This window comes from Pinus tabuliformis, chromosome 1_1 (genome assembly GCF_031772625.1).
Source record: "Pinus tabuliformis cultivar Carrire ecotype Pingquan chromosome 1_1, CPIR1, whole genome shotgun sequence".
NCBI lineage: Eukaryota > Viridiplantae > Streptophyta > Pinopsida > Pinales > Pinaceae > Pinus > Pinus tabuliformis.
In genome coordinates, this window is record NC_142297.1 from 945439437 (window position 1) to 945453259 (window position 13823).

Below are 13823 nucleotides of genomic sequence, written 5' to 3' on the forward strand. Positions count from 1 at the left end.
ATTCCATCTACCCAAGTTGCATCCATTGTGCCATTATTCCATCCTTGTACCCTAATGAGTAGACTTGCATGTACATGGAACCTTTAAAACTATCCAAAATTTTGATCAAATATTGGTGGGCAGTTATGAGGAGCTAGTTGGGAGTTTGTCACCATGTAAGGGTTTGTTATTCAAAATGCACCTCAACATTAAGAATTTTCTAAAAAAATTTCAAAGTCGAATGAGTTTAAATAAGGCTTCCAAACTATGAATTCAAGCATCAAGCTTGCGACCATTTAGGGATCTATTAGAATTAGGAAAATATTTGTTTCCAACATAAAATAAATGTTAGGATATTCCGACACATAGGAAATAGTTAAGTATAACTTGGTATAGTATAGAGTTAGGTAAAGTGTGTATGTTTACTATGTACATTTTGTAACTTACAATCCGACGGTCACGATATGTAGTGATCCGACGGTTCATTCTCTCCTCGGTATTACTGACACTTGATCCGTGGCTTAACACCCGATTGGTCCATGATCTCTATTTAAAGAGCATGGATGGTCATTTGTAGGTTAAATGTTCATGAGAGAAGCTTATGTAAAATTTCATTCTTTTATTAATAAATTGCTTGAAGTGGTCGCGTTGGCTCAGGCCGTGGACTGTTTCCCTCTTTGAGGGTTTTAAACACGTCAAAATATTGGTGTATTGATATGTGATATGTGTGTGAGTGGTGTCCTTTGGTGTTCTATCTGAGGAACTTACCCTGTAAATTCCTACATGGTATCAGAGTTATTTGAGGGTTGCATCCGTTGGTGATCCAAATCTGAAGCTGGTAGAATTGCATCCGACTATTGTTTCCTAGATCTATTGTTTCTGACTAATTTCAGGCCGAGACGACTGCTCTATTGTGTTGGGAGCATCTGTTCCAGTGAGGAACCCCTTTCGTTTCACGCGAAAAGGTTTCCGGTAGCCCTAGCTACGTCATTTTTAAGATCTGGAGGTGTACAATGTTTATTTGCAGTTTACAGTTATTTTCTCTCTGTTTATTTCGGTTTCGGTTTATTTAGCTTTTTGTTTTTTTTATTACGAGATCTATACCTTTCATTTTTGCATATGCTCTTTGCCACGCGACTCTGTGCGAGCTGGGCAAATCAGAAACAGAAAGGAAGGATTTTTCTCATGCATATGCTCTTTTCCGTTGCGCCTTAGTGTGATCTCGGAAAATCAGAAACATTGAGGAAATTATTTAGTTTCCGGCTAAAGTTAACTTCGAGCCATAAGGTTCATTTTTATTTTGTATGTCTGTGTTGGGTTTTGTGTTTTTTGTTTTGTAGGGAAAAAGAGATTTCTCAAGCAAGCACGCAACCCAGAGCTTCAGTGACTAAAAAAATAAGGAACCCCCCCCCCCCTCTCTCTAACTTTTAGTTTAGCTCACTTGGCCCAAAGCTAATTTATGAGAGTAGAGGTCTTGAGTTCAAGTGTCCTTTTTTTGGGGGGTGGATTTTTCATTTCCGCACATTCCTACACTTCGTCGGCATCTTCATCAACTTTTCTTCAAAAAGCCATAACTTCTTCATCCGGAAGCCGTTTTCAGAGCCCTTTTTTTTGAACCAGCCTAATTTTTCGAGATATTTCCATTGGAACACTTAGTTTCAGCATCTATAGCTTCATTTTTGTTAAAATGGAAAGTCCACACCAAGTTATTCTTGACAGCACCAACTACTTCCAATGGTGGTCCTACATTGTGGATTTACTTAGAAGTAAAGGTCTCTGCAGAATAGCCTCAGGCCAAGAAACCAAACCGAAATATGAAGATAAGGCAGCTAAATGGGAAAATAGGAAAGATCAAGCATGTGGGTTGATAGGGATGTCTATTTCTCCAGATCTTAGATTCCATATTGCAGAACTTGATACTCCTGAAGAAGAAATGAAACATATCACTAAATTTTTTGGAATTAAAAATGAACTTAAAGCCCATCAACTTGAAAATGAGTTGCTTACATTGGACCCCAATAATTTTTCTTGCATTGAATATTTTTTGTCCAAGTTCAAGACCCTTAGGCTTCTCTTGGAAGGTGTTAAGGTTAAGAAAGAAGATAGTAGCCTTATCTACTCCATTCTTACTAAGTTGGGACCAGCCTATTCTGTGCTTGTTTCCACCTTCCATTCTACAAGAGAAGCCTTCATTTCTCAAGGACAAGCCTACAAGTCCCCTTCTTTTGATTCCTTTTGTGATTCTTTAATAAGAGAACAAGAAAAACTCTTACACCTTGGTCTTCTTCATCTTGGAAACTCTTCTAAGAAAGCGTTAGCCGCCCAACAGCAACCAAATTCAAAGAATCCTAAGAGGTTGTATCCTAAAAGGAATGGTCCTAAACCAAACAAGGGTCCTAAGCAATTTCAGCCTCAAAATGAAAAATCATTTCAACAAAATGATAAGACAAATAAAAATAAAGGGAAGAAGACTGATAGACATTGCAACTTTTGTAATCGAGATGGCCACTTAGAATCCAAATTCTTTAAGAAGATGGAAGCCTTGGAAGCAGCAATGAAGAAGCATAATATCCATTTGGATCACTCTTCAACTTCAACTTCATCTTCAGGAATGGCACTTTCTGCATGTGGTTGTCAAACATCTCGGTCTGGCTATGCACTAAATGTATCTTCTTCTTCTCATTCTCATGAGTGGCTCATTGATTCTGGAGCTTCTTATCACATGGCCAAAAACAAAGCCATGTTTTCTTCTTTAAATGATTGTAACACCAAAAATATATATGTTGGTGATGATAGATCTCTTAGTGTTGTAGGGACTAGAACTGTTCATATAGACAATGGTCAATTTAATGACGTATTATGTGTTCCAACCTTATCCTGCAACCTTGTATCTATATATCAGATAACTCATTCAGGTGAAGGTAAAATCGTTGAATTTTCACCTCACGATGTTGTAATTAAGGACCTAAGAGATCCTAGACAGATTTTAGCTACTGGAATTGTTGATGATTCTACAAGGTTTTATAAGTTTCACAACTTTGGGTCATCAAATCTTCCCTCAGTATTTGTTTCTCATAACGATGAAGTGAGCAAACTTTGGCATGAGCGATTTGGTCACTTAAACTATCGCTCCCTTCAGAATCTATGTAAAGAAAATATGGTGACAGGTCTTCCAATGGTATCTTGCAGAGATGGTGCTTGTTCTGGATGTGTACTTCGAAAACATCATCGGGATAGTTTTGAAAAACGTGCCTCTTGGCACGCCTCAGCCCCTTCACAGCTCTTGCATAGTGATTTATGTGGTCCACTTCCAATTGTTTCATTCTCTGGCTACAAGTATTTCTTAACTTTCATTGATGATTTCTCCAGACGCACTTGGGTATACTTCTTAAAACTCAAGAGTGAAGTATTTAACATGTTCTTGGCCTTTAAGTCCTTTGTTGAAAAACAATCTGGACATCAAATTCTTAAGCTAAGATCTGATAATGGCGGAGAATATGTTAACAACAAATTCATCAACTTTTGCATTGAGAATGGAATTCAAATGCAACATACTGTTCCATATACTCCACAACAAAATGGTGTAGTTGAAAGGAAGAATCGCACCTTAAAGGAAATGGCTAATTGTATGCTTCAATCTAAAGGACCTAGTCTTAATTATTGGGTAGAAGCAATTAACTGTGCAAATTACATAATAAATCGCACTCCTAGTAAGGTTTTAAAGAATATCACTCCAGAAGAAGCATCGAGCTCAATTAAACCAGATGTAAGTCATTTTTGTGTTTTTGGAAGTGAAGAATGGGCCCATATTCCAGATGAGAAACATAAAGCTTTAGAACCTAAGAGTGAAAAATGTATTTTTGTTGGATATTCTGAAGATGTCAAAGGATATAGACTTATTCCACTTAAGTCCAAAAATGTTATCACTAGAAGAGATGTAAAGTTTGCTGAAAATATATCGGCCTACGAGCCTAGTTCGACGGATGTGCCACCTCTCCCTATCTCTTCTACTTTTGAAAATACTTCTTCTTCAGATGATGAAAGCGAGGATGAAAATCCTCCCCCACCTTCTCAGGATCCTCCTTCATCTCCTCAGCTTCCAAAATGGGTCCGTGCTACTCAGGATGCAGCAAGTGATCTTGTCGGTGATCCTACAGATCAGCGCCGTACACGTTCTCAGTTTGATAGAGCCTCTTATTTACTGGCTCAAGCTTTAGTGAATTATGATCCTGACACCTTTGCAGAAGCTTCGGGCCATCCAGATTGGGAAGCAGCTATGAATGAAGAATATCATTCATTATTGGCAAATGATACATGGGATCTTGTTCCTCTACCAAAGGGACGAAAACTTGTTAGATGCAAATGGGTTTACATAACCAAGTATGGACCAGATGGGAAAGTTGATAAACATAAAGCTCGTCTTGCTGCTAAGGGTTTTTCACAAGTTGAAGGCATTGACTACACTGAAACCTTCTCCCTTGTTGCGAAAATGAACTCTATCTGCCTTGTTCTTTCCCTTGCTTCCTCTTTCAAATGGGAATTCCATCAGATGGATGTTAAATCTTCCTTCTTGCATGGGGACTTGCATGAAGAAATCTATATGGAACAACCTATTGGCTTTATACAAACAGACTCCGGTCTTGTATGTCGGCTTAAGAAATCCCTTTATGGTGTCAATCAAGCTCCTTGAGCTTGGTATGCCAAAATGGATAACTTTCTTTTAGAAAATGGCTTTTCTAGGTGTCATTCTGACAATACTGTCTACACCAAGAAAGTGGGAAAGTCTCTTATCATTCTTGTTCTTTATGTTGATGATCTTATCCTGACTGGTAGTGATCCCAACCTTATAAACCATGTGAAGTCTAGCCTTAAAAGGAAGTTTGAAATGACAGACTTAGGACAATTACATTATTTTCTTGGTCTTCAAGTCTTGCAATCCAAGGAAGGTATTTCCCTTTCCCAGTCCAAGTATGCATGTGATATTCTACGCCATTTTCACATGGAATACTGTAAGCCAGCCCCTTCTCCCTTTCAGTCTGGAGTCAAACTTTTAGCCACTTGTATTTTTCCTGAAGTTGATGCTACCTTATACCGTCAACTTGTAGGAAAACTTTTGTATCTAACCCATACTCGTCCTTACCTTTCCTTTGTTGTTGACCTTGTTGCTTGGTTTATGAAAAACCCACATGAAAGTCATTGGAAAGCCACTAAAAGAATACTTCATTATGTTCGAGGTACAATTCAGTTTGGGACTCATTACAGTGCCGAAGCAGCTCCTCTAATGGTTGGTTTCACTGATTCTGATTGGGCTGGTGACCTTGATGATCGGAAGTCTACTGTAGGTTATGTGTTCACTCTTGGTTCAGGACCTATTACATGGGCTTGCAAGAAACAAGGTGCCATTTCTCTTTCTTCAGCAGAAGCAAAGTATCGTGGTGCCGTAGAAGCTAGTAAGGAAGCCTTGTAGCTTCGTCAGATGCTGTCAGAGTTTGGCTTTCAGCAGCAACATCCAACTACATTTTGGTGTGATAATCAAAGTTCCATTCAACTATGCAAAGATCCAGTCCAACATCAGCGCAGCAGACACATTGAACTGCACATGCACTTCATCAGAAAGCTCATCCACGACCATGTTCTTGAAGTGCAATATTGTTCAACAGATGATCAAGTTGCATACATATTTACAAAGGTTCTCACAGAGGTGAAGTTCACTAAACTTCGATTTATGGTTGGAGCTCAGGAAGTTGTCACTAAGGGGGGATAGGCTCTAGTGCCTCCTTCCTTCTCCTATTGTGTCATATTTGTAAATCCTTCAATCCTATCCCAAGTTTTTCTTAAGGGGGGATGTTAGGATATTCCGACACATAGGAAATAGTTAAGTATAACTTGGTCTAGTATAGAGTTAGGTAAAGTGTGTTTCTTTACTATGTACATTTTGTAACTTACAATCCGACGGTCACGATATGTAGTGATCCAACGGTTCATTCTCTCCTCGATATTACCAACACTTGATCCGTAGCTTAACACCTAATTGGTCTTTGATATCTATTTAAAGAGCATGGAGGGTCATTTTTAGGTTAACTGTTCATGAGAGAAGCTTATGTAAAATTTCATTGTTTTATTAATAAATTTCCTGAAGTGACCGCGTTGGCTCAGGCTGTGGACTGTTTCCCTCTTTTAGGGTTTTAACCACATCAAAATACTAGTGTATTGATCTGTGATCTGTGTGTGAGCGGTGTCCTTTGGTGTTCTGTCTGAGGAACTTACCTTGTAAATTCCTACAATAAAGTTGATCGATAGGGGTACCTATGGAAATATTGCACTGTGATTGTGTTGTAGAGTTTGGTGGAGGGTATGCTCTAAGGCTTGTTGTTTAATCATTATAATTCACTGAAACATAATCAACGTATCTTCAAAAAACAATCCTGCAACTCCTATTTTTGTTGGGCATGCTGACATTGTTGAATAGCTAGGGTTTCCAACAAGAAACATCATTTCTACTAAATTTGATCTACCATAAGTTACACAAAATTGGAAATTGTAGAATCTCATAGTTATTATGGTATTTAGGGGGAAATTTGGCAAAATAAATGGCGTGATTATCACTTTTGAAATTAGATGCAGTGATCTATTGAGTGGGGAAATCAGAAAAACACAAGTGATGAGTCATTCCAGGAGTTTTTGCAACAAAAATATGTTAAAACTAGTAGAATGGTAAAATGAATTATACAAAATCTATATACACATTCGGGGATTTGTGGGGAGCATTGGAAGAATAAGGGTGTCAAGACTCATCGTTTTTTCAATTAGGAGAAGTGACCTATCGAGTGGGTAATTCAAGAAAATGATATAACATGGGGGACCATTCCCAAGCTTTTTCCAGCAAAACTAAGCTAAAAAAAAAATTAATGATTTGAAAACTAGCAATTCCAAGTATCATAACCAAGACCCATGACAATAGAAAAAATAATGGGAACACACTATAGAAATCAAATCTGAAAGTACACATTAAGCATGCTGAATTAGTGTACATTCAACCTAGATGTTCATCACCTCAACATGATAATATGGAAACCTATTAAGCCTAGTAATTACCATGGAAATTATGACTTGTAAGTGAGGAGAAGATATGATATGGAAGTCAGAGTGTGCACCAAAAACTTGAATGGGAGTTGATTTAAAGGTTCAAGGGGTTTGAACAAAGATACCTAGAAAGAAAAGGGGAAAAAGGAAAACCAAGTTAGATATTAAATAATAATAATAATAATTTCAATGTTAAGCTAGAACCATTACAGGCTAGGGAAAATAATTACCTATGGTAAATGAAAAAAGGTGAATCCATTATTCACTTGAAAGAACAACCAACAAAGTACATTGTTAATTATAGTTAGACAATGGAGTATGAGGTCTAAAATCAACTATAATTCAAACCTCTGAATTGAATACCCCGAAAAAAATGTTGGGAGTTGAGGTGCCACATTAAGAATGGAAATAAAGATAATCCTTGTTAAACTTTGACAAAATGTCTAGGGTTAAAAAACCTCTGACCATTTAATGCCCCTTCCACAAGTTGGTAGACCTATCCAAATGAAAAAGGGTTATCTATAGAGAAAAATGAAACCTTGAAATTGGCAAAAGTAATCGAAGACATGCACCTGATACCTAAGAGGGTAGTGAAGTTAGAAAATCATGCTAAACAGTCAAGAGGTTGAGACTAGGAAGGTTGATTGCTAATGACCCAAACACTATTGTTGGTTGCGAATGTCCTAGCATTGCTTCTTTCTTTTCCATAGGAAAAATCTTGGTAGAGTTCAGCCAATTAAAGCAATAGGAAAATACCAAAAGATAAAATCTTAAACTAAGATAATAAAAAAAAATGTAGAATAAAACCCAACGTAAGACAAAAAATTACCTTTTTCCAACAATTGAAATTGTATCTTGGTGCCATACAATCGATCAGAGAGTCTGGAAGGCCAGGAGAAAAGATTTGGGAAAAACAAGGTCAAAGGCCATAAGTTTTTAAATTGATGAGCATGGTGTAGATCTACAGAGTGTGTTCTCCTCCTTTCTCATGTCAATTCTAGTGAAGTAGTGGTGTCCTAGTAGAAGAATGGACTCAAATGCCTTTTAACAGAGCATATTGAATGCATTGCAACAGAGAATGTGCTCGATGGGATATGCATAGATCTTGATTAAACCCCGACCCCAATTGTAATATGTCATGACTATGACTATCTTCTTTCGACCGAAGCACTAAATGGAATGTTGAATTTCCACAACATTGGGTCTAGGTTAGAGACTTAAAATCACTGACACTACCAAACCAAGAATCTCAACCATAAACTACTTTGCATAAACGAGAATATAAAGCAGTAAATCACATATGCACAAGTATACACAATTTTTAACAAATATTGTACAATAATTTACAAACCAATGTTCATTATATTAAATAAATTCTAAATAATACAATAGTCTATGGTATACAAGGTACAATGACAACTTTGTTGCAGCTTCTATGTTGTATCCTATCCTGCCAGTCCTTCAGTTTCGTACTGCTCACTCACTGCCCCTTAGTCCTTCAAAGGACAACACATTGAAACTCCAAGGGTGCTGCCACCTAACATTGTTGAAAGTCACTTATGCTACATGTACATAGGCTCAAAAATCTACTCTCTAGGTAGGCCTAATTCTCGAGCTCCAATCAGCCTTCTAGTAGCCTCTTTTGTCCATCAAAGAGCTACTCATAAGGCTTAAAACTTCACCCAATCACACACCCAACAACATCCTTCTTGTATGTTGCTATAGGGCTACTTTGGGTAGCCAATGCACTACCCTCCAATAAAATCAATGGAACCTAATAATTCACTGTCGATTATGCTCCTAGGAAAGACTCTTTGCCAACATGGAAGACCCTCCACACAACATCAGCAAGCTTCTAGTCAATCTGATCCAAACCGGTCACCTCTTGACCCAACCTTCCTCCACAAAACATTATTGTCATTTATGTTTACATATTTTTTTTACTGCAGTCATGGTTAGGGAACTTACTACACCCTAAACACACCCCACAGTCAAAAAACCAATCCTTTAAGGACAGTGGCCCACCTTGGAAATCTTCCTTTACACCCACACTACCTCCTTAAGGGACTTTTCACCTATTAAGTCCCTTAACACAGACCAAACTATTTGCTATGGCTTGCGGCCTATCACACCAACCTTTTTGTAGCTTCTGCCTCCACAAACTATGCCCAAATAGTCATAGAACATCAGTGTATTCGCCTCCTAAGACTCCACCTAGTAGCCTGCTCTCTCAGCCCTTGAAACAACAAGATTCTATCCCAAAATAGACCCTCAAACAATCTGCACTTGCCTCAGCTACTCGGCCTCCTGTAGCAGACTTCGAACCCTTTCTTCCACAGTCTCCAAGACCCCTCTCTTGTTGTGGCTAGGCTATCCCAATTTTAGAGATATCCCTTTGACAATGTTGCACACTTGGATGCTCTAAATGTTATGAAACCAACTCACAAAAAGATAGAAAATATAGATAAACGCCTTAGAAATAAGCCTCTTCGAGGGGGAAATCTCCTTCACATTACACAAATGAACAAATCTTGGATGATACAAATGACAAGTCCTCATTTCTATATATTGGAGTCTAAGGGGTCATAATATAATCAGATCTGACATAACAATAATAATGTAAGGGCATAATAATAACAATAGTGGGCTTCTATGGGGCACAATAATAACAATATGGGGACTACATGGGCACAAAAATATAATAAGGGGGTTGTACTAATAACAATAAGGGGTTACACTAGTAGTATAGGGACCTAACATGCCCCTCTCCTTCAAAAAGTGTTGTCCTCAACGCTTGAGTAGTTATTGATGCTTCTATATAAAATTCGTGTCCTCCCATGTGGAATCTTCAGCGGGTAAGTTCTTCCACTTGATGAGATACTCTAAAATTGATCGATTTTGTAGCTGTTGGGTTATTTTTTCTATGACTACTCCAGGCTCCAATATGATTTTTCCTTCCTCGTCAAGTTCTCACAATATTGTTTGAACTGGGATCTTCTGCAACTTTTGAATGAGTGGCCACACTTCTTTGTCCTTCTTCCATTCATCCCTTGCTTTGTTTATCCAATCTAGTTGGATAATAGAAATATCATAGAACAATGCTTCCACATCCTCATCCTTTCTTGAGAGTGCATCTGCAACAACATTTTGCTTCCCTTTTTTGTAGATGTTTTCAAAGTCATAACCCAACATATTTGTGACCCATTTTTTCTGTTCTTCTAAAGATAATCTTTGTTCTAAAAAGTATTTAAGACTATCATGATCCATTTTTTCCTTGAAGTTTCTTCCCATTAGGTAAGGTCGCCATTTCTTAAGTGCATGTAGTATTGCCAACATTTACTTCTCATAAATAGCTTTCTTGAGAGGTAGCCATAAAAATACCCAATCGCCTACATCAAAACTTCTTTCACTGTGATGCTAATCTACCCGTTGTTTCACTCGATTCTGCACCAAAGTGGCGTTATCCTTTAAAAGTTGGAGAACTTGTTGTTGATGCTCGATGTGATATTTCACTACTTGAATCTTTTTCTTTTTGATATGTCCTTCTATATTGAGAGTTTGAGGTTTCGTAATTTCTTCCACTGCATTACAAGATATGATTAGATCCATTTATTGATGCTCGATGTGATCTTTCACTTCTTGAACATTTTTCTTCTTGATATGTCCTTCTATCTTGATAGTTTGAGGAGTGGTAATTCCGGCCAATGCATTACAAGATATGGTCAGATTCATTTCTTCTTTCTTGATGTGATCTTTCACTTCTTGAACCTTTTTCTTCTTGATATGTCCTTCTATCTTGCGAGTTTGAGGAGTGGTAATTCTTGCCAATGCTTTACAAGATATGGTCGATTCATTTCTTGTTTCTATGGGGTTGGTTTCTGGTGTATATCCTCTTCTTTTGATCTTTCTTGATCCTTTTCTTCCTCCTCTTCATAATCTATGTAAAATAATTTCTTCTCAGCACACTTATGACCTTTAGTGTATTTGCTATCACAATTGTTACAAAGCCCTTTTTCTATTTTTTCTTCTAATTGTTGTCATGTAAACATTGTAGGTTGTGGAAGGCTAGGAGAAAAAAGACTTCCATAATTATAGTCGTGAGTGGTGGGATTCCCTGTTTCCATAATTTCGCTTTCAATTTTTCTTTCCAAGTTGAATGCCTTCTCCAATGAATCAGGTTCCCAAAGACGAACCTCATGTTGAATGTTATCTTTTAAAGTCCCTATGAAGACATCATTCCTTTTCTTCTCTGGAATACCATTTACCCTTATATTCAATTTTTGAAAGTCCTCAATGTGCTCTGCCATTGAACCCTTTTGTTCAAGATTTATCAATTGACTAAAGAAGGTGTTACTCCTTGTATCCTCATAATGTGCTATCATTTCTTCCGTGAAAATTGACCAAGTGACAAGTGATTTATGAGAACAAAGCCCTTTATACCATAAAAATTGATTTGGTTCTAAATACAAAGATGCAATATGTATATTTGTAACAGTTGAACCTCATCTAGATCAAAATATTTTTCCATCTGTAGTATCCAATTTACCAGATCCTTGCCATCAAACTTCCTCTTATCACCTTTTCTTGATTTTATGAGCTTTATCTTGAAATGATTGTAACTCGGTAATTTTTTATCTTCAAGTTCTAAAATTGCATCCTACAGTAGCTAACTGAGTCCTCTTTCTAACCCTGCAAGTCTGATCAGAATTTGATTCTCCAAGAAAGAGTTATGCCCAATCTCCTAAGATGACCTGATTATATAATGTTTCAATAGAGCTAACTTGTACGACGTGCCACGTGTCATTGTTTCGACCTTCAAATTTGAAACATATACACAAAATACTACATTATGTCCTCTTTCTGTAAATTCTTATGAAATTTCAATTTGTTACTCAGAGAGAAAGTTATGACTATTTTCCCAAGGTCACCTGTTTAGAATGTAATTTGAGAGTTTGCAAAAAACCTAACTTCCTTAGATTATATCTTCGAAAATATAGCGAGAAACGATCTAAGATACAGACCCGAGCTTCACCAATCTCTTGGCTCAAATGGGTTTTAATTTCAGAGTCTGAACCTTTGTAGAAACAATATTATAGCGAAACTTCCATGATGACCTATTTGAGATGAAATTCTGGAGCTTGGAAAAACCCTAACGTCCTCAAATCATATCTCAGAAAATATAGCGAGACAAGATCTGAAATTTGGACCTGAGGTTCAGACCGATCTCTTCTAAAATGGTTTTTTTTTTTTTGATCTTTTGAAACTTTGTATCGAAAAAGTTATAGCGAAAATTCCATGATGACCCGTTTGGAGCAGCGAAACCCTAGAATCCAAAGCCCTGATACCAAATGTTATGAAACCAACTCACAAAAAGATAGAAAAGATAGATAAACACCTTAGAAATAAGCCTCTTTGAGGGGGAAACCTCCTTTACATTACACAAATGAACAATTCTTGGATGATACAAATGACAAGACCTCCTTTATATATATAGGAGTCTAAGGAGTCATAATATAATCAGAGCCGACATAACAATAATAATGTAAGGTCACAATAATAACAATAGTGGGCTTCTATAGGGCACAATAATAACAATATGGGGACTACATGAGCACAAAAATATAATAAGGGGGTTGTACTAATAACAATAGGGGTTAGACTAGTAGTATAGGGACCTAACACTAAAACACATCACATCACCCTCTATTTATAGCCAAAGGAGGGGCTCCAATGAATAGATGAAGAGACACATCTATTGGACTAATTTACTTCAAGCGTACATGACTTGAAAACCTATTGAAAGTGTCATCGTCACTGCTGGAAGCACCCTGCTTCTTCTTCTTATCCTATAACATCTTCCACTCTCTCCATGATTCCTTCTTGGCAATTGTAGGAGCACCTTTTCTCCGCACTGAACACATGCTCTTCATGGACTACAAAGTCTCCATCTGAATCTACAAGCTCCCTCTCAAACTAGACTCCCTCTGAGTCTCTGGAACCTGGACCTCCTCAGGAAGGTGTACCTTATTCTCGAGAACTTATACTTGCTCCTCTAAAGCCTGCACCTACACCTACTCTTACTTCTATGGAACCTACACCTACTCCACCTACTTCTTTCCATGATCCCCATGCTTGCCTTTCAACTTGTAGAGACCATGCTCTCTAACTCCGAGTACAATCTGATTTGATTTAGAGCCTCTGGGCCTGAGTCTTGCCTTCCCATCTTGGAACAAGACCTAAAACCCTTTCCTCTCAATCATTGAGATGGAAATCATGCGATATCTAAGTCCTCGTACAAACAATACATCTTGGACCTGCATCACACGTCCTGTCTCCATCCTGAATGGAACAACACGCGATCCTCGGATCTCCAACTGACTCTTGTCTCCCAACACCATGTGAAAATTCAAGTACCATTTAGCTAGAGTCTCAAAAACCTCCATTGACCCTATAATATGCTTCATCGCACCACTGTCCATGTACCATCCATCCTCATTAATAACACCCTGCGAGAAATGAGAAATAAAGGAAAGTCCTCCTCTTCCAATCTCCCCGTGAGATCAACTATCTCAGCTGAAGTGGAAACACTGGTGGCTTCCTTTCCTTTCCTCTTCTCATCATCTCCCTTCTTCTTCATTGGACATCTCAATGAATAATGACCCACCTCGCCATAGTTGAATCACTTCACTTTACTCGAGTCCCTTTTCATACCCTCCATTCGCATTGCAAGTGCCACATAATCATCGAAAGACTTCTTCTTT